General features: G+C 32.7%; 1 protein-coding gene and 1 long non-coding RNA gene across 2 annotated transcripts in view; both read right to left on the reverse strand.

Annotated features, from left to right (window-relative positions):
* The window catches only part of LOC114330318 (DNA-directed RNA polymerases I, II, and III subunit RPABC3), a 295,889-nt gene that overhangs the window by 10,048 nt on the left and 259,335 nt on the right, over positions 1–26,506 (reverse strand). The window lies entirely within an intron of this gene.
* Positions 1,554–25,668, reverse strand: LOC126887083 (uncharacterized). The gene is made up of 2 exons (XR_007698952.1): positions 25,047–25,668; positions 1,554–7,123 (listed from the first exon to the last, which is right to left on the reverse strand). It is a non-coding gene; the product is annotated as an uncharacterized LOC126887083 (long non-coding RNA).

The following is a 26,506-nucleotide window of genomic DNA, read 5'->3' on the forward strand; positions in this document are numbered from 1 at the left end:
AGAGAGAGATCAGCCACAGAACATGGCGCCCAACTTACGGGGAGAGAACCTCAAATTCAAATTGGAAGTTTGTCCCTATTGATTTTTAGTCTCTGCTTTAATATTCTTTAAATTCTTCCAAGTAAGACTATATCATTGATATAACTTTCAACAAAGGTTGAATGATTCGTTGATTCTGTATCCTTTAATTTCCAATCAAACACTAATGAAAATAGATAAGGGTTTAGCACTAAACCTGCTTGCCATTCTACTAAATCTGGAAGGAATTTACCTTGCTAAATTTGATCAATAGTTGGTGAAAGAGTGATTTGGGTATTTCTGGATACGCAAAATAATGTGGAAAACATTCTGCCGTATGCAAGGGATTAGATTTTCGAGGCCTATTAAATCCAATATCCTCATTTGACCCAAATTACTTTTCCTTGGATCATTCTTTTGAGATCTGTAAGTCATATATTATGTACTTTTGTTATCATTGAGATCGAAGGTGCATTGTCTTCATGAAATTGGCAATATTTTTTGGCGCGATTTCCTGCAAATGCATCTATAATGTTACATATTATAAGAGGAGGATACAACTCCTCTTTATTGCGCTCAAACTATTGAAAACAACGTCCTAAATGCTCCATGAGTTTTTGACTTTGAGCAAACACTACAATGACGCGGTGCTTTGAGCACTACTTTTTCCTAGTAGTAGTGCTCAATACTTTTTCCTAAGTAACTTTCATGTAAAATTATGAATACACACTCTTCCGCCCTTCTCAAGTCTTGCGCAGTTGCAATTTATCGTGTTTTCGGAATAACTGTCAAATTTGGACAACTGCAAATTTCTCATAATTTGTTTCTATACAACACGTTTGAAGCTAATGTTCAAACATAGTCCAAATAACACTTAACAAGCCATTTCTTTGCCTGAACAGCATTTTTCTCGTCAGAAAGCAATGCTTTATTAACTCAAAAAACTTCTCGACTTTTCCATTGCTTTGAAAATTGTAAAATTGGCATCACTTCAATCTCTGTGACTTATAAATTAATGGTACGACTTGGTACAAATTTTGACAGATGACGTTTGAAGTTATACTTTATAAATCATGGTTTTTTTTTATTGTATATGGTAGCGACATCTGTGTATCAGATATGTGTCTTTCTAGTTGATAGGGCCTTTTTTCGAAAGCGGTTTGTTGTTTTAAGTGGTCATACTGCAGCTCACTGACTTATTGTTCGTGTAATCTTCTGGCTATGGTGCTAATGTAACGACTACTTCCGTGGCTGAAACGACCGCTTTAAGTGCCTTTCAAAGCACGGGGGCAGATAAGATAATTTAGAAATTTAAAAATTTCTGATGTGTGTTCCGAGGATCGAACCTGCTCCATCCGGCTTCGTAAGCCAGTACCATAGCCATTGAGCTACGGCCGCCACTTTTTTGCAGCCTTAGAATATTATGTAACAATAAAGTATGAAATAATTACACGTGCAGCAGACAGTTATGCCATAAACAGTTAATATATACTATTTGCACATATAACCTACACAAAAGGGAAATAAAACAAATATTAAATTATGTACATCTATTATAAAGAAAATACACGGTTTTCCTATAATTTAATGAACAGGAAGGTTCATTAGACAGTATTTTATATTTCGAAACATTAAGTAGGTAAAAATAAGGCTTTTAAAAATCATAAAATACGTAAATATCATAATGTGAAAAAATAATTTTACAATTTCATTTGCCAAATGATTAAGAATTTATTAAAACAACTAAATTTTAAGATAAATTATTTTACTAATCTAAAACAGGTAATAACAAAGATAATAACAGTTTTTCCACCTTAGCACATATAGACAGACGGATATAAAATAATATGTATTTCATAATATCTTCTTTAAACAAATGTTATTTTTTTCTATATCATTACGGATTATTTCATAGTTGGTCTATAGAAATAATCTATACAAAACAAGTCAAGAATCTTGGTACACGGTTAAAAAAATTGCACTAACGGTGTAGTTGAGTGTGAGTCGAGTCCAAATAATAATACAAGAGGAAGTGTCTGTTACAATGAAGTAAATAATTCCAATGTAATAGGTATATTTGTTTAGAAACATTAAAATAATGAAAACATTACATTAATCCAAACGGATTACAATTTCTCAAAACATTTTCGGTCCTTGATCAGACCATCATCAGTGAAGCCTTGAGTACTTCCAAAAAAGCCCTTCACAAAGCGGTATAGGATTGTTTACATTACATTTTAAAAGTAGAAAAAATTAAAATCAAAACTACACAATGTCGATGTTTTAGAATTAAATAAAAAGGAACGTGACCCTTACTCGAAACCCTATCAACAAGTGGGTTTGACATAAGTCACCAGCCAACTTAGCTGGTGGTCCACTAAGTTGACAGGTGACCTTGTAGGTTAAGGTGAAGCAAATAATTACTTCTGTATATTTTAACAATTTACAAGCTAGACACAAGAAAAGAAGGCAAAAGAGATAGGGCTCGACTTAAGGCTAAGTTTTCACTCTAATGGCATATAAAGCAACATAATGCTATTCTACGAGGGTCGTTTTTTTTTCAACCTCCGTTTGTCCATAAAAAATTCCCGTGAAACGTTTCGCCATTGCGGTGCGCAGTGGGCGACAGCGCATCTCCCCCGCTACACTCTACATTAATCCCGACTTCCAGGCATCAGTCTGTACTGTGCTACACACGAAACAACATGGCCGCGACAATTAGTTCTCCCGCCAAGTGTGAATTACGCGCTGTCATTCGCTTTCATTTGGCACACAACACACACACTTGACACATCAAGGATGTGTCAAATGAAACTTGTGGAAATTCCATTGCCAACGATGTTAAAGTGAAGCGACGGTTGTTTCTCACCGCTTCATCAACACGTTGAACAAGCTCATCTGTAACTACAGAATTGTGAGCTTGACCCCCTTCGTCATGCACATAATTTCGTCCTTCTTTGAATTTTCGGCACCATTCACGCACAACTCCATCACTCATAAACCCTTCTCCGTACACTTGACACATCCTTCGATGAATTGCAGCTACACTATTGCCTTCTGCCTGCAAAAAGCGAATGACAGCGCGTAATTCACACTTGGCGGGAGAACTAATTGTCGCGGCCATGTTGTTTCGTGTGTAGCACAGTACAGACTGATGCCTGGAAGTCGGGATTAATGTAGAGTGTAGCGGGGGAGATGCGCTGTCGCCCACTGCGCACCGCAATGGCGAAACGCTTCACGGGAATTTTTTATGGACAAACGGAGGTTGAAAAAAAAACGACCCTCGTACATCCCACCAGAATGAAAACAATGGCAACCTTCTCTGGTTACACCTCCGAGGCTTCTACAATTTGCAAGCCATACGGATGCTGAGACTAAGGAAGATGGGGGAATTCTACAATTTACAATTCACGTCCCATCTACTCAGCGCGGTAAAATTCCAACGAGAATGGTGGTTAAATGGAATAGTTTGAGCAAAAAGAATGCAGTGAAAACTGTGTTATTATTATGCTTAAAATATATGTGATATCTATTTTAGGAGGGAAAATATTCGTAATGGTTAAGGATTCAACATTTCTTGAGAGATAACAGTTCCTGTATGAAAATATCAAAAACAGTTTCCCAGACGCTAAGTTAAGGAAAAAGCCCTCTTAATAGAGTTCGATAAAATAAATCTTTTGACTGTTATTTGTTATAATCTTAACTATTGGTAAAATGGTAAAAGTAATTTAATATTATAATATCAAGGATTAAGGAATAGTAAGATTACATATAAGAAGTCAATAAGAAAATTATAAAAATGATTGCATATCAAATGTATAATAGACTCTTTCTATAAAATTGTTGAAAGTTACATATTTTCTTCAATACTTATTTTAAAAAAATAATATGCATATCTGTACTATACAAAAACGTACAGGCTTTTAAACTTTTGTTAACAAAATGCTCGCCTCAATGCAAGAACTAGGTATCTCCAATATTTTTTCAGTTTTCAGCTAAGCTAAGGAATATGAGGTGTTTTCGACCTACGCATTAGTGTAGTAATACTATTCATTAACTACATATATTATGTTCAGTTATGTTCTGACTAAAGTTTTCGGTTAGATCTAGCATTTCTTTTAATTAGAAAGTGCTAAATCTGCTCCTTTCTGCTAGATTTGTTGATTGAACATGCCATACACTCTCATACGCAGACATACTCATGCTCATTCACATTCACACGTACACCATGCTCAATCAATAAATCAGAAGACAGCGGAACCACCACTGACTCATCTAACGGTGAGATATGTGAAAAGATTACGGTCAAGTCTTGGCTAAGCGATGCTCTCAGGGATGGCCAAGTCTGGACGCTTATAGCCTTGGTACGGTATAGACACATTGCCCTGCCTGACAGCAATTCATCCCAACTCGTATGAATAAAATGGAATATAAGATAGAGATAGAAGAGAAGATGACACAGAAATGATGTACTCTTATGAGTAAACAATAAGTCTATGCCTAAAAGAACAGAGTAGACAGGCGACCTCAGTGGAGAGATTCTGTATCTGTCCCAAATAGAACAAGAGCCCAAATCAGGTCCTCTACAGATGAACCTTCAGCATAGCAAGGCAGATTCTGTAAAACTTACTGAAAATATTCAAGGTCGCCTTGATATAATGAGCCTTGGGTATAAAAAGGCTAAATAAGGATCATCGAAGTAAAGCTACTGCCGTCCTCAAATAACACGCGGTATGTGCAGCCAACTTTAAACCGAGAAATCGGCTCTCAAAGTTTTTTCTCAGGACTCTATATGTTTTGACAACTTTTTAACTTAAAACATGTTCTAATGATAGTTGAACATTATTTAAAAATATATGTATTCTTTAAAAAATCATGTTTTTATCAAAGCTGTAAATAAAAAGTCATATACCGCGTTTTAATTGAGCAATTGAGCAGCGGACATATTACTGGACCTGAAATAGTGCCGTATCTGCATTTTATTTACAAATAGGATTTTTTACAAGGAAGAATAGTTACCGAAAAAGAAAAATAAATAGCTTATAATTGTTTATTACATACGCAAAATACCTACATGTCATAAATGTTCAAAATATAAATAATCGTAATGTTTAAAAAATGGAAAAATAATTAAGTTAAAACGCGGTAAATGCGCTGTGTTCAATTAAAACGCGGCAAGTACATGATACTCGCCTGAACATACTGCTTTTTAGTTGAGTACTCTGTAGATACCGCATTTTAATTAAGCAACTATTGAAATTTAGCACATACGGCATATTCCAATTTGTTTATTTTGGTAGTAAATAAAATGATGCGGCTTTCAGACATTGCAGAAGCATAAAATAAGGTCACAAGGAAACCACATATATAACAAAAACTCGATTTTCAATTTTTTTGCAGATATCGCGTTTTAATTGAGGACGGCAGAGCACGACAGTGGATTGAAGCCGGGAAACCTGCTCTAAATCGACCAAGAGTCGATCAATGGGTCGAAAAAGTCACATGGCCACTATATTTTTGGATTGCAAAGGCATAATTTTAATTGACTGTCTTGAAAATAATAAAACTGTCAATAGCCACTATTATGGTGCATTATTAGACAAACTAAAGCAGGAACCCAATGAGAAACTACCAAATATGCAGAAGAAAAAGTGTGGTTTCTTCGATACAATACACCGACTCACAAGGGTGTTATTACAGTGACAAAAATTCATGAGTTAAGCTTCTAAATTGCTTTCTCGTTCAACTAATTCTCCTGATTTGGTCCTCCCCTACCTATTATGTGTTAGGGAGGTTACTTGTGGTCAGACCATCTAGTACCTCCTAATACATTCTTGCCTCCTTCAAGCATATTGTAACAAAATAATGAATCACCGACCGCAAGTAGCAGCTCCAAACGGTTCCATCTCGAGAACATTCTGGCGAAAGCACGATATACGTGGAATCGGTGGAGAAAGATGTGCGGTATGTGGAAGGTCACAACAAAAATTCATGAGTTAAGCTTCTAAATTGCTTTCTCGTTCAACTAATTCTCCTGATTTGGTCCTCCCCTACCTATTATGTGTTAGGGAGGTTACTTATCAGACCATCTAGTACCTCCTAATACATTCTTGCCTCCTTCAAGCATATTGTAACAAAATAATGAATCACCGACCGCAAGTAGCAGCTCCAAACGGTTCCATCTCGAGAACATTCTGGCGAAAGCACGATATACGTGGAATCGGTGGAGAAAGATGTGCGGTATGTGGAAGGTCACAACAAAAATTCATGAGTTAAGCTTCTAAATTGCTTTCTCGTTCAACTAATTCTCCTGATTTGGTCCTCCCCTACCTATTATGTGTTAGGGAGGTTACTTATCAGACCATCTAGTACCTCCTAATACATTCTTGCCTCCTTCAAGCATATTGTAACAAAATAATGAATCACCGACCGCAAGTAGCAGCTCCAAACGGTTCCATCTCGAGAACATTCTGGCGAAAGCACGATATACGTGGAATCGGTGGAGAAAGATGTGCGGTATGTGGAAGGTCACACAATAGCTAGAGGTGGCTAAGTCTGGAATTATCGAGAATAACGTTATTTTGTATTTAAGCAAATTGCGGTATTAGAAGAGTTTAGTTTAAGCTAGAGATTGTAAAAGAAAACTTGTATAAATAAATTCGTATAAACGAACCGAGAGTATTATTTTAACCGTAATTACGCTACAATATTCTGGACTATGAAAGGATGCAATAAACTGTATGTAAACTGGACATGGGCGCTTAATATATTTCTTATTGTTCTTTGTACTATGTGAATCTATGTTTTTATAAACTATTCAAACTGAGTTAACTAGTTCTTGCATGAAGGTGGAACCATATCTGGACCTCTAAAAATAATAATAATAATCGTGCACACAACAAAGATGCTTGCACATGCCCGACTGTCGTACCAGATAGTGCATTTACAGACTTCAATCAGAACCTTTAACGGTGTAAACGCGCTTCTGGCACGACGTCAGCCACGAATACATAGTGCCCGTGACGTCGGCCGCATAGCCACTTAGAACCAAGGCGTGTTCGTAGCCACAACTAGACTTTTCCATAACCAAAGCTACACCTAAAAACTAGATAGGACCAGTTAGACTTTGCGCGATCAAAAAAATGGGTGCTATTAATGACGTAAACGATGATTACGTTGGTCAATTGTGCGTATGAGTTGCGAAACTTCGAATATTCGCGTAATTATCACTAAATAGTTCTTATAATTTCAAACTATATAATTTTATGTTGTTATTTCAATTTTAAATTACTTTTAAAATTTAAATTCACTTTACAATATAGTCCAGTCAATGAAAGTAAAATACAGCGTAACTGGATAATTTACTCTCTGCTTCAAAGTTAACCCTCTGCCGTAGGGACCTTTACCTTGGGGAGAGGGGTATGCCACTCCATCTCGGGGATAAACATTTTTTAAATAACACCGAAAATGAATATGTTAACCAACTTTAAGCAACTTTTATCCTATACATTTTTTTCTGAAAGTCCATACTTTTCGACTTATTCGCAAGTAAAAATGAAGTGAGAGAATGTTTGAACTTTTACAAACAAATTCTCTTTTGTTCAAATAAATCGAAAACTACATATTTTATAGAAAAGCAAAACTTACAATTTTGTACTCTACAAAATACATAACTTTTTCATAAAATATATACTTTTTGAGTAATTTGCAAAAAACCGTTTGAAAATTCTTTTTTATGAAAAAAATGACATTTTCACTTGCGAATAATAAGTCAAAAAGTATTGAGTTTCAGAAAAAAATGTATAACATAAAAGTTGCTTAGAATTGGTGAACTAATACTTATATTAATTCCTAGTGATATTTTTAATAAAACCATTTTTACCCCCGGAAAGGGTAAAAGCGCCCTACGGCACAGGGTTCGCATTTTCTTTCTAATTGGTTTCAGTTTACACTTTGTGTAACGAACATTTTTTTGGTTTCGTATCTAGTTCTGTAATTATATGAATTTTTGATTACTATTATTATTAGTCTTCAAACTATTACATCATGTATATATAAATATAAAAGCATGCTTAGTTTGTCGATGATCAAGTTATTATATCTAATTGCTTTGTTTACAGCTCCTGACTTTGTTTCCTAATAATTTGCCAGTAAATATACAGGATTTCTAATTTCCGTCATACTGTCATATACAGGATTTGTATTGGAGAGCCTGTTGTTATTTCGCTTGAAAATAATTTTATGTGAGTGATTAGAATTTGCTTTTACAATGTAGACCAGGGCGCATCTGGAAAAATATTAGTACATTTGGACGTTGAGAGGTGACTCTTATTTTTTTGCAGAAATTGCTTGAAAATAACTCATATAATAATATTTGAGTTATCCTCCCACTCAAAAAGGTCCGGAACATTGTTTAAATAATCAAAATGTCAAAAAATGAAGGAAATATTCGATTTTTTCTTCGTTTTTTGATTATAACTTTGAAAGTATTCATTTCTGAGAAAAGTTGTACTGACATCAAAGTTGCGCAATTAAATTTCCTACAATATAGAATTCGTTAAAAATTTTAAAAATTGTCACCCTTGTTGTAAAATACCAATAATTGCGAAAAAACGATAAAAAAACAAGTATTCGCATTTTACGTTTTTTAACCATTTATGCTACACTTAGGGCCTTCATATTTTACCAAGAAAAACTTTATGATATAAGAAAACAATACTGTAAATTTAATTAAGATCGGTTGAATAGATTTTGCAAAATAAACTTTGCAATCCAGCTTTCGCAAAAAAACTTAATTTTTTCAAAATCTTGCAGGACTAAATATAAAGCAGACAGCAAGTTTATTTTTTTTACAAATAGAAGAATACCGTACCTTTCATTTGCAATTTGCAAAATTAAAATCGGTTAACCACTACGGCGTCAGGAATTTTTTTAAATACACATTTTTTTTTGGTGCTACGCGCAGGACAGCGGATAGTTTGCTCTGATTGGGCATTCCAATGACCTTTGATAATGATTGACAAATTTTAATTTTTAGTACATTTCGATATAAATAAATAAATTTGTTTATTGCAAAATAAAAACACATACTATGTCCTTTGAAATAACACTTTTTTTGGCAAAAACTTTTTTTGTTCATATATTTTAAGTTAGAGAATAAAAGTTTATTATTTTTAAACATATGCAACTGTTTAAACAATATTTCACAAACAATAATCAAATTAGTTTGATTTTTGTGGAATTAAAATATTAAAATACAACAAAATATTAGTGTAAGAAAATAATATATTAGATAAAGATTGGAAGAAATTTTGGTGGAAATCAACTTGTGTGAATCAAACACCGCTGTCCTGCGCGTAGCACCAAAAATTAATGTTTATTTAAAAAAATTCCTGACGCAGTGGTAGTTAATGGATTTTAATTTTAAAAATTGCAAATGGTACGGTATTCTTCTATACGTAAAAAAAATTCAACTTGCTACCTGCTTTATTTTCAGTCCTGCAACATTTTGAAAACATGAATTTTTTTGCGAAAGCTGGATTGCAAAATTTATTTTGCAAAATTTATTGCACCGATATTAATGAAATTTAAAGTATTGTTTTACTATATTATATAGTTTTTCTGGGTAAAATGTGGAGGTCCTAAGTGTAGCATAAATGGTTGAAAAACGTAAAATGCAAATACTTGTTTTTTATATTTTTTTTCGCAATTATTGCTATTTTGCAACAAGGGTGACAATTTTTAAACTTTGTAACCAATCCTATATTGTAGGAAATTTAATTACGCAACTTTTATATCAGTACAACTTTTCTCAAAAGTGAATACTTTGAAAGTTATAATCAAAAAACGAAGAAAATAATCGAATTTTTCCTTAATTTTTGACATTTTGATTATTTAAACAATGTTCCGGACATTTTTGAGTAGGAGGATAACCCAATTATTATTATAGGAGTTAATTCCAAGCAATTTCTGCAAAAAAATTTGAGTCACCTCTCAACGTCCATGTCAAAACAGATGCGCCCTGCACTAATGGCCGGTGTGACATTTGTATTTTTGTTATTTTCAGGCACTGCTTCTTGTGATTGGCCCTGTATGTGTATAGGTAGGCGGGGTCCTACTCGTCTCGATTTTTTTTTCAATTTCTATTGCTTCTCCGATTTCACGTTTTCTTTTAATTTCAATATTAGGCTCAGGTTTACTGCATGTCATGAATGTATGTATTTGAGACATGATATGCAAAAAACGCCATTTTTCTCTTCTTTTGATGGCATTTCAATGTTCTTCTCGTCTAACATGCATTCTTTGATTGGTCTGTCCGATGTACGATTTGTCAGTCTTCACATGGAATCTCGTATATTCCTTGATTTATTGATATCCATTTATTGAGAATTGGACAAAGTAAAACTCGGTTTAAAATTTAAAATCTTCAATAAAAAATAATTTCTTCTGCTATATATTTTCATCTCACTGCTTAATAAAATATAATATAATAATTTTGGAATAATTTTAAACGTGTTTTAAACGATCTTTCATAGCACCCATTTTAGTTTTTAGAAAAATATATAATCATTAAAGAAAATAGACAACCTACATAGTTAGTCCCACTGTACACATTGTTTTAGTATGAGAAATTATAGATTATTAAATTTTAATCTTTTCCAACCTTATTTATTCAGAAACATCAGTGATTTTCGGTTTGTTCAAATGCATCTCAAAATTTCATAGCTTTTTGTTACTGCTTAATTTGTAAAAAAAATCAAATTAACAATATAACACATTTGAATAGAATATTCATCCTTATGTGTATCCTTATTCGTATCAATACTTATACAGTGAGGACGTTTGAGTTGGAATAAATTCATTTTCTCGAAAATGGGCAAAAATCCCGAAACAGATCGATTTTTATTTTTTAACACGTTAAACGCCATGGGTAAATGGATAAAAAATTTAAAAAAAAATTTTTTTGTATATATATCTGATATTATGTGTTCAAAATAGATATAATATTTATTTTTAGTTTTGAGCGAATTTTTTAGTCATAAATATAAAAAAACACATTGAGGTCACCGCTGCCCTCCGCGGCGCTATTGAATAGAAATTAACTTTTCAGTTGTACCACGCCGCGCCGGTCACAATGTCGGTCATCCTACTCTCAGCAATTCCCGCCCCTCTGGGGCGGGAGAAAGTGTCCAGTGACCATGCGGTTCTAACAAGAAACAACAGGTCAGTTCTTGCAATCTTCAAGTGGATGCAGTAATAGTGTTTTTTTGGTTCTTTGTTCTGTATTATTTTGTTCCTATTTTGTGGAGAAAATTCCACACTATGGAGGTGAACAATGAAGATCAAAGTTTTGCAGATATTTTTGGTAATGTAGACGATTTTTTTATAAGTGAAGCAGATATTGAACGATTTGATTTACTGGCAGCAAGTGTTAATAATATCAAAGAAGAAGAGCTTTCTAACAATCGAAACGTAAGGGAGAGATCTCATATGAAGAAGATGACTCTGAAAATGAAATTTTGCATGTGTCCAAATGTCGGAAGCGACGAATTATTACTTCTGATTCTGAAAGCGAGCCTGATTTGTTAAATAATGATGTTGCAATCAATGATATAAACCAAACAAGTTCTTCACGCAAATGGTTCGAGCCGATGGGACGTCAACGTTCAATACTACCATTTACAGAATTAATTGGGTTAAATCATCCATATTCGACTGTGTTGATGCAAGCCCCTCCTGAAGATTTTTATATGCTTTTGGTTACTGAAAATCTTTTTGAAAAGATAGCAAATGAAACAAATTTATTTGCGACACAATCTATCTTAGAAAAAGATAATAAACCGCAAGCTCGTTCACATTCTTGGATACCAACTGACAAATATGAAATTAAACGTTTTTTTGGCCTTCTTCTATTTATGGGATTGGTAAAGCTGCCAAAAATTAATTTCTATTGGAGTAAAGACAAAATTATGGGACAACAATTTCCTGGAACAATTATGAGTAGGAATAGGTTTGAGTTAATTCTACAATTCCTTCACTTCTCTGACAACCAAACTACAGACCCTGCAGATCGTATTGGCAAAATAAGGGGGCTTATAGATGAATTAAATTTTAAATTCAAGCAATATTACTCTCCTAAAGAAGATTTATGTGTAGATGAAAGTATGGTGCCCTTTAGAGGACGTTTTATTGGACGTCAGTATAATAAACAGAAACGACACAAATACGGTTTTAAACTATTCAAACTGTGCACGATTCCTGGATACACCTACAAGCTGCAATTATATTGTGGAAAAAATAATGATGCAGTAAATAATACGCCAACCAATGTGGTATTATCATTGTGTAAGGATTTACTGCACAAAGGTCACACAATGGCAACTGACAATTGGTACACTAGTTTAGAGTTAGCATACGAATTATTAAATAATGATACCCATCTGGTTGGAACAGTTAGAAAAAATAGGAGAGGGTTGCCAAAAAAAGTTGTGGAAACTAAACTTCGTCGCGGAGAAAGTATTGCACAGGAAAATGAAGATGGAATCACTGTCATGAAATGGAAGGATAAACGAGATGTCTTAATGTTATCCACTAAACATTCAAATAAATTTTCTACGATTAGAAAAAGAGGCAAGGTAATTAAAAAACCAAAGATGGTTCTAGATTATAATAAATCTAAATCTGCTGTTGATATGAGCGACCAAATGACTTCATATTCATCCCCACTAAGAAAAACGGTCAAATGGTACAAGAAACTGGCAATTGAATTATTGTTAAATACTGCTGTTGTAAATGCCTCTATTATGTACAGTGAAACAACAAAAAACTGTATGTCAATTGTAGATTTTAGAAGAGCTCTAGTTGACTATCTCACCAGTTCCAGAAAAGAAGACGAACCTGAAGCAAGAACGTCACGACCAACAAGAATCAAGCATGAATTGGGAACGAAACCAGGGAAAGTTAGAGATTCAAGACGTCATTGTGTTCAGTGTTATAAGCTTAATGTGGTACAAGTGGGCAGAAAACTAGCTAAAAATAAAACAAAAAAGGTGAACAGTTTTTGCATGCAGTGTGAAGGTAATCCCCATTTATGTTTGCCATGTTTCAATAAGGTGCACAGATATATATATAATCTCATTTTGAAAATTTTCAACATTTCTCTAAAAATTATTTTCTTCATTTTAATATTTTATTGTTTATTGTTAAATTTCTAATTAGTTAGAACTAGTTTATTTTAGTTATTTCATTACTTTCCATAAATATTTATAACAGACAAGATTTTCAATAACATGATATAAAAATTCAAAAATCGTTCTATATCTTTTTTACTTATGTAGGTAGATTTGTCCCATTCAAAAGATCTATTCTACAGCGCCTTGACGGTCATTTCTATACATAATATTATTAACGAAACGAGTGACCGACGGCACAGAAAACAACTTTGTATAATGCTATATTTTTTTGTTTGTATAATGTTGCGGAGGTCACCGGTGACCCCCATGGCGTTGAACGTGTTAATTATAATTTTTTGGCATATATCATTCTAGTGACTTCATCCATCTAGGCGTGATGACTTAATCGATGATTTTTTTAAATGAGAATAGGGGTCGCGTAATAGCTCATTCGAAAGGTTGTTCAATGTTCGATTCAATAATATAAAGATTATCATAATTATTTATACAGGGTGCCAAAAAATTTTTTTTTAATTAAATTAATTGTGACAAAAAGAAGAATTCATGTAATTTATTTAATTCGAAATACACTTTACTGTTGTCCGAAAACAGGAACAAATGTTTATTTGATTAATAAATATTGGTTTTCGCTTAAATTCAATATTAAAGCTGCCACCCACCTGCCTCTTAGCAGTTTGAACATTTAATTTAAGCGAAAAGCAATGTTTAATTTTCAAATTAACATTTTTTTATGTTTTCCGACAGCAGTAAAATGTATTTGGCATTAAATAAATTGCATACATTCTTCTTTTTGTCTCAATTAATTTAATTCAAAAAATTTTTTGTTGGGCTCCCTGTATAAATAATTATGTTAATGTTTATATTAGTGAGTAGAGAATTGAATTACCTTTCAAATGAGCTATCACACGACCCCTATCCTCATTAAAAAAAATTATCGATTACGTAATCACGCCCAGATGGATGACGTCACTAGTATGATATATTATGCTAAAAAGTCAAAATTTAGAAATAAAAATCGACCTGTCTCAGGATTTCTCTCCAAATTCGCCCCTTCTCGAGAAAATGAATTTATTCCAACTCAAACGTCATCACTGTATAATATCTGTATATAAAATAATATTTATGCTTTATTGAGAATTTTTAACATAGTTCTCAATAGCCGTTGTTTCGTCAAGACACATTATTATAGGGGTTTATAGGCTACGTACTGGAATTGCTTATTCCTGACTGGTCATCTACGGATATTATCAAATCCAATGCAGATGAGCAAGTAACATATCGTCCCATCACTTACTAATGATCTTCCTTGAGTACTTCGTTACTTGAAGCCATCGTGGCATTCTGGGAGCTGTCATTTGTTCCGAGTCAATACTGACATTTTCGGTGCCTATCTCGTAGTGCTACGAGTAACACTTTGTTTAGATGAAGCTCCCCTTCGTGAATTAAAGTTAATTTACTTGAATTCAAGACCTCTTCCGTCTTTAATTCTAGACCCTCTTCGTTGCTCTCATAACGAAGAGGGTAACATCTACAGAGGACGTGGCCAACAATCTTCAAGCATTGAACGGCTGAAAATACGAAACAAACAATTCCAATACTTTTTATATATTATTGTCGGTTATGCGACTCTGCCATGTTTATTTCCACTTTGTTTGTACTGAAATAATTTTCATACCTGGCTTTTATTTTCAGTACAGCTACACTCCTGGCCTGGCACCTCTACGGACGTCTTTAGGTCTTTAGCAAGACTAGAAAATCTACAGTCTCATCCTAAATTGATAACGTCGAAGAAAGTGCTAGTAATTATTGCACTGTTTATCTGCTAGAGCAGTGGTTCCCAACCATTTATGTCTAGCGACCCACCTTCTGATATTTTTTCATATTCACGAACCATCCCTCACCCATGATGATATATATCTACGTTATTCAGCTACTGTAAGAGCCAAGCTGCGACCCACCGGTTGGGAAACGCTGTGCTAGAGTATAATATACAGAAACTAGCTGATTTTGAATTGGCATCAAAAACGTAAAACGAAGAAAAATCATCCAGCCGATCTGAACAAGGCAAAAGTTATTCGTTACTAAAATGGATCACCTTTTTATCTCTTACATACAACACTGTAGTTGTCTATTTTCTTTAAATATACTAAAAACAAGCTCAAAGAAACATGCACAAGCGGAAAACAGAAGTACATGCAAAGAACAAACACGTATAAATATGGTGGTTTTGGAACAACGTAAATTAATGAAATGCAAAATAGGAATTCTCAAAATTTAGTCATTAAATATGATAAGAAGAATTTGATACAATAGGATTTATGTTGGATCTGTTTAGAAGAGGAAACTGCTCTTTTCAAGTTTTTGTAGCACAAATCCATTATTGCGCTTAAAACTATAGCTGTCCACTGTTTGGGAGAGCATAATAACAGAACTAGAGAATCATAGATCTCCTACTCAAACCGGTATATCTACTACTCTGGTGATTACTCCTTTTACATTGGGATCCTAAATATGGTCATCATCCATGTATACAATAGCTGATGTAGATCAAACAGAGAACTACACAGAACAAAATAAAGAATATCTTTGTATTGATGCTATTTTCTCATGTTCCTTAGATTGAAAAATGTCTTGTCGGTCTTAGTATTTGACTTTGTACATATCTATGCATGCCTGATATAGCTAACGGTCTTGAAATGGTCATAGAATGCTGGTGTATACCAATTGAAATACAAAATGTGACAAATCGTGCTCCTACGACATTACTGCCTTGAACACATCTAAGCTATAGAAAGTTTTTCTGGAAGATATAAATTTTGCACATTTAGTTTAGCGCAGACGGAAAACTATAATTAATAAACTGTTTTCATTGCATGGTTATCAGAGTAGATGGCACTTTGTACGCTACCACAGGTGACATAATTTTCTAGAGATATCTTGTCGGTCTTCGTATTTGAGTTTGTACATCTATGTATGCATAACGAGCTTGAAATGGTCATAGCAAGCTGGTGTTTACAGATTTAAATACAAAGACTAACAAATCGTGCTCCTCTCCTACGACAAATTCTGTCTTAAATATATACCTATCCTATTAGATACCCAAAGCTTTTGAGATACGACATAATATATTATGTACAAAACGACAACGATATATTGCGAAGAATGAAAATGATCATCACTGGAAATTATTAACAATCAGTTTTAATTGAGTGGCCGTTTGCCAAAAGCTGATATGTCCACTTTTGACATTTTTCAGAAGAGAAAATTCAAATGTCCACGATGTCCATAAAATCACAGTTTTAGAAATATCATATTTAATTTTGAGTTTAATGTTTATATAGCTATTTATATGAGTTGACATAGAAGAAAAAACTGTAATTTTATGGCCGGCGTGGAAATTTGAATCTGCTCTCCTGAAAAGTACCAAAAATGGACATATAATATCATATATCTGCTTTTGGCAAACGACCACTGAATTTCAAATGCAAAAGCATGAGTTAAATGTATCATTTTAAGTGTGGTTCCTTTTTGCTAAAATATACATAACCTGCAAATAAATGGTTCTAAAAAATTTACAGAATATCCAAAATACTTTTCACAAGTAATCAAAACTTTGAAACTAATTTTGATTTTATACAAGTCATGTTTTCTAATTGTATAAGCAGTTTAAAATGGCCTTCTTATTTATTATAATGTCTGTTTTTCATAATATTTTACAGGCTGTTAGAAGGAAAAATGCTACTCAAATAGTAAATTGGACCGCGTTATGTAATAGCGGATTAAGCGCCAAAATGTAGTTTTGAGATAAATCGGTTTAAAGATTTTAAACTTGTTTTTGGTACTATTTCTAAAATATAGTACTGACATGTTTCATATTTAATATATTAATGCAAATGTAAATAGACTTTTACATGTGTTTAAAATTTTTTTAAAATAATTTATATTTTAAAAGTTATTCGATCAAATGTCGCTTAATTCGTTATGATTTTTTTAAGATATGCATGAGTTAGGATCCGAATACCGGATTAAGAGACATATTTGGCGCTTAATCTGATGTTACCTAACAAAGGATGTCTTTTAATTCGATATCTTAAACGTTGGTACATATGTTATGTTTTGTAATAAAGAATTAACCGACTATTCGTGGCGCTTGATTTGTTATTACACTTACAAAGATGCGGATTTTTGTTTATGACAATGGATTATGTACCATTATTGGTGTTTAGTTCGATATTACAAATCCTAATGTGAGATTTTTTTTAATAAAATAAAAAATGTCGCTTAATACAGGCATTTAAAAACAACTTTTTTTTAAATTTTTTTACAAAAAACATATTTTTATACATAGATTTGCACCCTAGCTGCAAGATGGCACTAATATCTCGATTTTGGACTTTTGGCGGTTAATCCGTTATTACATAATGCGGTCCAATTATAGTTCACATAAGGAGTGCAGAGAGGATGGGGAGTGACAGAGAGAAGATAAAAGGCAGATATGGGACATAACGGAAGGATATAACATGATAGAAAAGGGAATAGTAAAAAAACACACATGTTGATTTAAAAAAATTGACTTATATGGCTTTTAATGCTCCACTGTACCACAAGACAATTTTAACAAGAGAAATGAAAAAATAGGAGAGAAGCACAAACATTTTTGATATAAGTCAAAGTCTTAAATGAATTACCAAACGATAAACATTGCCTCGCGTTTGTACTAAAAAAAATCAGTAATAAATCCAAAGTATTACCATTTTAAAGCAAACATCCTGTATGTAGATCCGTCTATTATAACATGCGCTAATTCAGTTGGACATGTTTTTTTCCGGATACGAGTTACGCAATTTCGAATGCCGCCATTAAATCATTAAACTGATTAGTGGCTTGATGGCGATTCCATCATCGTCACTGACGCTTAAAAATCAGGTTTTTGTTTTTGGCTTGCTATTTGCTATTTTTCATTTAATTTTATACTCGAATGCGATAAATTAAACTTTATTAAAATGAGAAATAATTGTGACTGATGTTGCTGGAATTTACGTAGACTAAAGCTGGGATCCCACGGAACGTGGCATGGCACGCCAAGAGAAATAGAAAATATGTAAGATAAAACCTAAATATAGTTCAGAGAAATAAGGAAAAAAAATATCCTGTTGGTGACACAACCCCCTCCAGGCCGAAATTAAATTTTTTCAGTAGTATGGACATCTATGATAATAACCTATATGTTTCCTGCCGCCGATTTTGATGATATACATAGTTATAAACAAATGAAGATAAAAAAGGGTAAATATTCGCTTTTTTCGTCTATTACCAAAAAATTAAGCATTTTAAACAAATTTGAGAATAAGAAACTCATAAATTGTATAAAAAACTTCAACATAGCGTGCGCGGAATATGTCTATCCTTATTGGTTGCTTAGAAAATTGCAAAAAAATCATAAATTTTGAGTTTTTATAAATATTCATAACTTAATGTAAAAAATAACTTAGAACCTTCTTATTACACGGAATGCTGAGACTTCTGGTGCTTAAATCATACTCTAAATTTCAAAGCAATTGGTCAAATAGTTTAAAAGTTATTTAATTTGTTTATCCCAAATTAATTTATTTTGCAACACTATAAGTCAGAAAATGATGAAGATACAGTAATACTTTGGATAGTTTATGAAAGAAGAAAATTTACACTATTAATTTAATAAAAAAAATGACAAAAAATAATTCTAAATAGTATTGCAAAATTATTTTGCAAGAACATGTGAATTAAAAAAGGGGGGGGCTAACTTAGTCCCTAATTGTCCTAGGACAATTGTTTTTCTTTCTAAATGTGTATAAAAATTCAGTCTTTCTAAATATGAAAAATAATTTTTCTACGGGTAACGGTTAAAAAGTTATTCTAATTGTTTATAAGTGAGCAAAAAAATCGACATGTTTTTGCAAAATAATTTTACACTGTTTCAAATTACTTTTTGTCATTTTTATTTCATTAAGTTAATAGTATAAATGTTCTTCTTTCATAAAATCTCCGAAGTATTACTGTAACCTCATAATAATAATTGTCTGACTTATAGTGTTGCAAAAAAATGAATTTGGAATAAATAAATTAAATAACTTTTAAACTATTTGATCAATTGCTTTGAAATTTAAAATATAATTTAAGCACAAGAAATCTCAGCATTCCGTGTAATAAGAAGGTTCTAACTTAATTTTTACAGAAGTTATAAATATTTCTGGACCTCGGAGGTAAACTACACTATGTCGACATGGCGTTTTTCTGAACAAGTTTTTTTAATCCACTTGTTTTATTAGTTGGATTATAGAAATTGATTATATATTATCATTAAAATATAGACATATTGTCTATCAAACAATTATGACATATATCAGATTTTTATTAACATTCTAAGTGCTCTGAACTTTGTTGCAAACACACACTAAACACAGTTACTCGAAATGATATAGTGTAGTTTACCTCCGAGGTCCAGATTTATAAAATCTCAAAATTTATGACTTATTTTGTAATTTTATAAGCAACAAATAAGGAATGGCCCATATCAAACAATTATGGCATATATCAGATTTTTATTAACATTCTAAGTGCTCTGAACTTTGTTGCAAACACACACTAAACACAGTTACTCGAAATGACATAGTGTAGTTTACCTCCGAGGTCCAGATTTATAAAATCTCAAAATTTATGACTTATTTTGTAATTTTATAAGCAACAAATAAGGAATGGCCCATATCAAACAATTATGGCATATATCAGATTTTTATTAACATTCTAAGTGCTCTGAACTTTGTTGCAAACACACACTAAACACAGTTACTCGAAATGACATAGTGTAGTTTACCTCCGAGGTCCAGATTTATAAAATCTCAAAATTTATGACTTATTTTGTAATTTTATAAGCAACAAATAAGGAATGGCCCATATCAAACAATTATGGCATATATCAGATTTTTATTAACATTCTAAGTGCTCTGAACTTTGTTGCAAACACACACTAAACACAGTTACTCGAAATGACATAGTGTAGTTTACCTCCGAGGTCCAGATTTATAAAATCTCAAAATTTATGACTTATTTTGTAATTTTATAAGCAACAAATAAGGAATGGCCCATATCAAACAATTATGGCATATATCAGATTTTTATTAACATTCTAAGTGCTCTGAACTTTGTTGCAAACACACACTAAACACAGTTACTCGAAATGACATAGTGTAGTTTACCTCCGAGGTCCAGATTTATAAAATCTCAAAATTTATGACTTATTTTGTAATTTTATAAGCAACAAATAAGGAATGGCCCATATCAAACAATTATGGCATATATCAGATTTTTATTAACATTCTAAGTGCTCTGAACTTTGTTGCAAACACACACTAAACACAGTTACTCGAAATGACATAGTGTAGTTTACCTCCGAGGTCCAGATTTATAAAATCTCAAAATTTATGACTTATTTTGTAATTTTATAAGCAACAAATAAGGAATGGCCCATATCAAACAATTATGGCATATATCAGATTTTTATTAACATTCTAAGTGCTCTGAACTTTGTTGCAAACACACACTAAACACAGTTACTCGAAATGACATAGTGTAGTTTACCTCCGAGGTCCAGATTTATAAAATCTCAAAATTTATGACTTATTTTGTAATTTTATAAGCAACAAATAAGGAATGGCCCATATCAAACAATTATGGCATATATCAGATTTTTATTAACATTCTAAGTGCTCTGAACTTTGTTGCAAACACACACTAAACACAGTTACTCGAAATGACATAGTGTAGTTTACCTCCGAGGTCCAAATTTATAAAATCTCAAAATTTATGACTTATTTTGTAATTTTATAAGCAACAAATAAGGAATGGCCCATATCAAACAATTATGGCATATATCAGATTTTTATTAACATTCTAAGTGCTCTGAACTTTGTTGCAAACACACACTAAACACAGTTACTCGAAATGACATAGTGTAGTTTACCTCCGAGGTCCAGATTTATAAAATCTCAAAATTTATGACTTATTTTGTAATTTTATAAGCAACAAATAAGGAATGGCCCATATCAAACAATTATGGCATATATCAGATTTTTATTAACATTCTAAGTGCTCTGAACTTTGTTGCAAACACACACTAAACACAGTTACTCGAAATGACATAGTGTAGTTTACCTCCGAGGTCCAGATTTATAAAATCTCAAAATTTATGACTTATTTTGTAATTTTATAAGCAACAAATAAGGAATGGCCCATATCAAACAATTATGGCATATATCAGATTTTTATTAACATTCTAAGTGCTCTGAACTTTGTTGCAAACACACACTAAACACAGTTACTCGAAATGACATAGTGTAGTTTACCTCCGAGGTCCAGATTTATAAAATCTCAAAATTTATGACTTATTTTGTAATTTTATAAGCAACAAATAAGGAATGGCCCATATCAAACAATTATGGCATATATCAGATTTTTATTAACATTCTAAGTGCTCTGAACTTTGTTGCAAACACACACTAAACACAGTTACTCGAAATGACATAGTGTAGTTTACCTCCGAGGTCCAGATTTATAAAATCTCAAAATTTATGACTTATTTTGTAATTTTATAAGCAACAAATAAGGAATGGCCCATATCAAACAATTATGGCATATATCAGATTTTTATTAACATTCTAAGTGCTCTGAACTTTGTTGCAAACACACACTAAACACAGTTACTCGAAATGACATAGTGTAGTTTACCTCCGAGGTCCAGATTTATAAAATCTCAAAATTTATGACTTATTTTGTAATTTTATAAGCAACAAATAAGGAATGGCCCATATCAAACAATTATGGCATATATCAGATTTTTATTAACATTCTAAGTGCTCTGAACTTTGTTGCAAACACACACTAAACACAGTTACTCGAAATGACATAGTGTAGTTTACCTCCGAGGTCCAGATTTATAAAATCTCAAAATTTATGACTTATTTTGTAATTTTATAAGCAACAAATAAGGAATGGCCCATATCAAACAATTATGGCATATATCAGATTTTTATTAACATTCTAAGTGCTCTGAACTTTGTTGCAAACACACACTAAACACAGTTACTCGAAATGACATAGTGTAGTTTACCTCCGAGGTCCAGATTTATAAAATCTCAAAATTTATGACTTATTTTGTAATTTTATAAGCAACAAATAAGGAATGGCCCATATCAAACAATTATGGCATATATCAGATTTTTATTAACATTCTAAGTGCTCTGAACTTTGTTGCAAACACACACTAAACACAGTTACTCGAAATGACATAGTGTAGTTTACCTCCGAGGTCCAGATTTATAAAATCTCAAAATTTATGACTTATTTTGTAATTTTATAAGCAACAAATAAGGAATGGCCCATATCAAACAATTATGGCATATATCAGATTTTTATTAACATTCTAAGTGCTCTGAACTTTGTTGCAAACACACACTAAACACAGTTACTCGAAATGACATAGTGTAGTTTACCTCCGAGGTCCAGATTTATAAAATCTCAAAATTTATGACTTATTTTGTAATTTTATAAGCAACAAATAAGGAATGGCCCATATCAAACAATTATGGCATATATCAGATTTTTATTAACATTCTAAGTGCTCTGAACTTTGTTGCAAACACACACTAAACACAGTTACTCGAAATGACATAGTGTAGTTTACCTCCGAGGTCCAGATTTATAAAATCTCAAAATTTATGACATATTTTGTAATTTTATAAGCAACAAATAAGGATAGACATATTCAGCGAACGCCATATTAAAGTTTTTTATATGATTTATGAGTTTTTTTATCTTCATTTGTTTATAACTATGTATATCATCAAAAGCGTTATTTCCTTCAAAATTTGTGACTTACGATCGGAGCGAAGTCTACCATCGTTTGTTAGTAAACGAACACGGTTCAGGAAGTCAGAAGGTGATATAGATTAGGTACGTACCCCTCCAACCCTTCCGACTCGGCAAAGAACTGGTAGTCAGTGCCGTGGTAATTTTACTATGGAGTGATCTAACGACGTTGTGTTGGAATTTTTATGGTTGAATTAACCAACTTACTAAATTTTCTACCACCAAAACTGATGGTGGACTCTCAATACTCAAAGAGACAATCTCCATTGGAATGGTCTGACCGAATTTATCAAAAAGTAAATATGTATTATATAAAGAGAACAAGGTAATACAAATATAGCTAACCTTCATTACGGAGAAGTCACATTACTATTCAGGACAGAACAGGTGTGACATGGATTTGTCACAAACATAGCTAACATTCAGGAATGGGGAAGTGGTCCGGACAAGTTAGATGACAGATCAATTTGCTATAAATTTAACCCACCTGCTTTAATGCAGAAATCATACTAGGCATTATTCACGAGAATGGAGGAAATAGAACAACCTGGCATCATGAATGCATCATCTTACGGGGAAAGGTAACATTTTGAACGATGTAACTAACAGAAAACAGAAAACAAAACAGTCTCAAAAGGAACAGGGGAAAACAATTCATAGAATGTTGGACAATGAAACTGAAAGTTACAGATATTAATTAAATACTATTAGATAGATAAAAGGGTCGAAGAAGATAAAAATTGTTTATAAATCATGGAAAATTGTATTGCCAGAGGTATGGAACGGATTGAACACAAAAAAAGCAAATATCATGTTTGTCAGTAAGAATAAGATTGAATACGAAACAATCTACGTTAAAAGAAAAGCTTTACAGAAAGTACTCAGATATAATCACTTGGGATGTGAGCTCAATCAACAATGAGACTGCAGCCTTGAAATACAGCGACGCATTGAAATGGCCAGAAGCACTTTCAGTAAGATAAGAACAGTATTATGCAATGGAAAACTGGGAATAGAAAATAAAACTAGAGTAATGAGTATTCTCCACCATTTTACATGGAGTTGAAGCCTGGACGATTATGGACGCAACTCAAAAAAGACTTGACAGCTTTGAGATGTGGTTTTACACAACATGTAACAAACACGGAAAAATTAAGAAAATTGAAAAAATAAATACTCAGTATGAAGGAAAGAAAAATGTCCTACTTTGGTTACATACTAAGGAATGGAAAATATGAGCATTGGTTACACAAGAGAAAGTGGAAGGAAAAAGAGGACCGGGAAAACGATGCACATTCTGGTTGAAAAAGTTAAAGCTTTGGGGTGGAAAAACAACAATATAATTCTTCAGAACTGTTGCAGGCACAGTAATATGGGATTAAAGGGTTAGGCACACGAAGAAGATGGAAAATTGACGAACATTAAATATATCAATCCTTATTCCTAAAGATGAAAAGAAAATTGTACTGGAATAACCAGTTTTAACTGTAATGAACTGTACAAGATAAAGAATCTTGGTTAATTGGGAATTTTACATAACTGGACTTAATTTTAGATCACACTAAAGTAGTAGCTCAAAAATATTGTTAACAAATGCCTAATTGTTCGAAACTGCGATGCTATAATTAAAAAGTCGGTTATTTAATGTTTGTGCAACTACTGCCCCACAAAACTATTTTTACTCGAAAAAAATGACCCAATTTGCGACACTATTCTCGTTCCAAAACTAACTAATCGTCCAATTTCTAAATTTATCGCCTGAAAAAATTGAACCGGCTCCAAAAAGAACCACACTAAAACGTAATAAAATAAAAAAAAAACAAAAACACTAAAAAACGCACACGTTAGTCACACACTTTACGTAAAATATGAACACACTGAAAGCAAAATTTGTGAGAAAAAAGTCAAGCAAGCTGTGATTTCACCACGCACTTGATTAGTCGGATGGGATTGTAGTAACTAGCGTTGTAGCGTTGCTGCTTGTGGGTTACGCGGACATGAGGGAACAACTGAGAATCGTGTGGAGGGTAGGCTCATCCGCCAGATTCTGGGATGCTGCGACCAAAATAAAACGACACAACCTTCCCGTACGTTCGTTCTCTTAGCGAAATGTATTATGAATGCATGTGCAATGCGGCCTTCGCGGCTGCTGGCCGGAATGTAGCAATGTAGCAGTCACTTGGTCTTAGTGCCAAGGTATTTTTTCTGTGACGACATAATGGAAAAGTCAGTCGAGGATAAGCATCTTTTGTTTAAGGTGGCATTCTTAACAAAAAGCTTTAATTATATATTAAGTTACACATTTTACATGACCAAAGACTTAAAATAATACAAAATAAATGCTTCATTTTTTTTTCTTTCATAATGTTGTTGGTAATTCTTGTTGGTTGCGTCATGTGGTTGCGTCTTGTATTGCTCTTTAATATGTTAGCAGCTCAATTGATGTTACATGCTGACCTGCAGCTTTTCTATATTTTAGCTTTTTAAGTCTTTGTTGAACTTTCTACATTAGTAGAACATTAGTTCTACATTAGTAGTACTGGCACATTTTGTTGTCCTTCTACACAGCTTCTTTAGATAGTCAATCCATGCATTCTTTTCTATGTGTTTCGGGTCTATTAGTTCCTTCGTGTAACCAGAGAGGCACTATTTTGTATGGGCGTTCTCTTACTAAAAAGTCAGTTCCAAAAGAAGGTTTAATATGCTTGTTTCATCGACTTCGAGAAGGCCATCGACCGAGTACAACACGATACACTTTTCGATTGCCTTTGGGCAGCAGGACTTAAGCACTACGTATAATATTGCTAAAATAGGTACAATAGATAAAATATTACAATCAACTAGCCTCTTTCCAAAATGGAGATAGTCGTACCGAAAAACTACGCATCAAACGTGGAGTACGGTAGTGTTGCATTTTGTTACCCAATCTTTTTAATCTATATTCTGAAAAAATCTTTAGAAACGCGTGTCTGCGTAGCTAGGAACCACATGGAAAACTTTTTTATTATCAATTTTACGAAAAAAGTTATTCTTAATAAAATGCTCTGGATAGTCAAAAATCTAAAACCCAACCATCAGATATCAATTTTTATCAATTTTATACGAGATATGTCAAAAATATGAATTTCGTTAAAGGGTAAAGTACCTTTATATTCCAGAATATCAAAAAATTCTGTTATGAAAAGTTGTTTGAAATAAGAAACTATGTCTAAATATACAATTACATCATTCTAATCGAAAAAATTTTTTCTCAAATTACGGATACTCATCATCATTTTATTACAATTACTTATGATAACTATTTTATTATCACTTTTACGAAAAAAAGTTATTCTTCATAAAATGCTCTCTCTGGTCTAAAATCTAAGATATCAAACCATCACATATCAAAC

This window comes from Diabrotica virgifera, chromosome 6 (genome assembly GCF_917563875.1).
Source record: "Diabrotica virgifera virgifera chromosome 6, PGI_DIABVI_V3a".
Classification (NCBI taxonomy): domain Eukaryota; kingdom Metazoa; phylum Arthropoda; class Insecta; order Coleoptera; family Chrysomelidae; genus Diabrotica; species Diabrotica virgifera.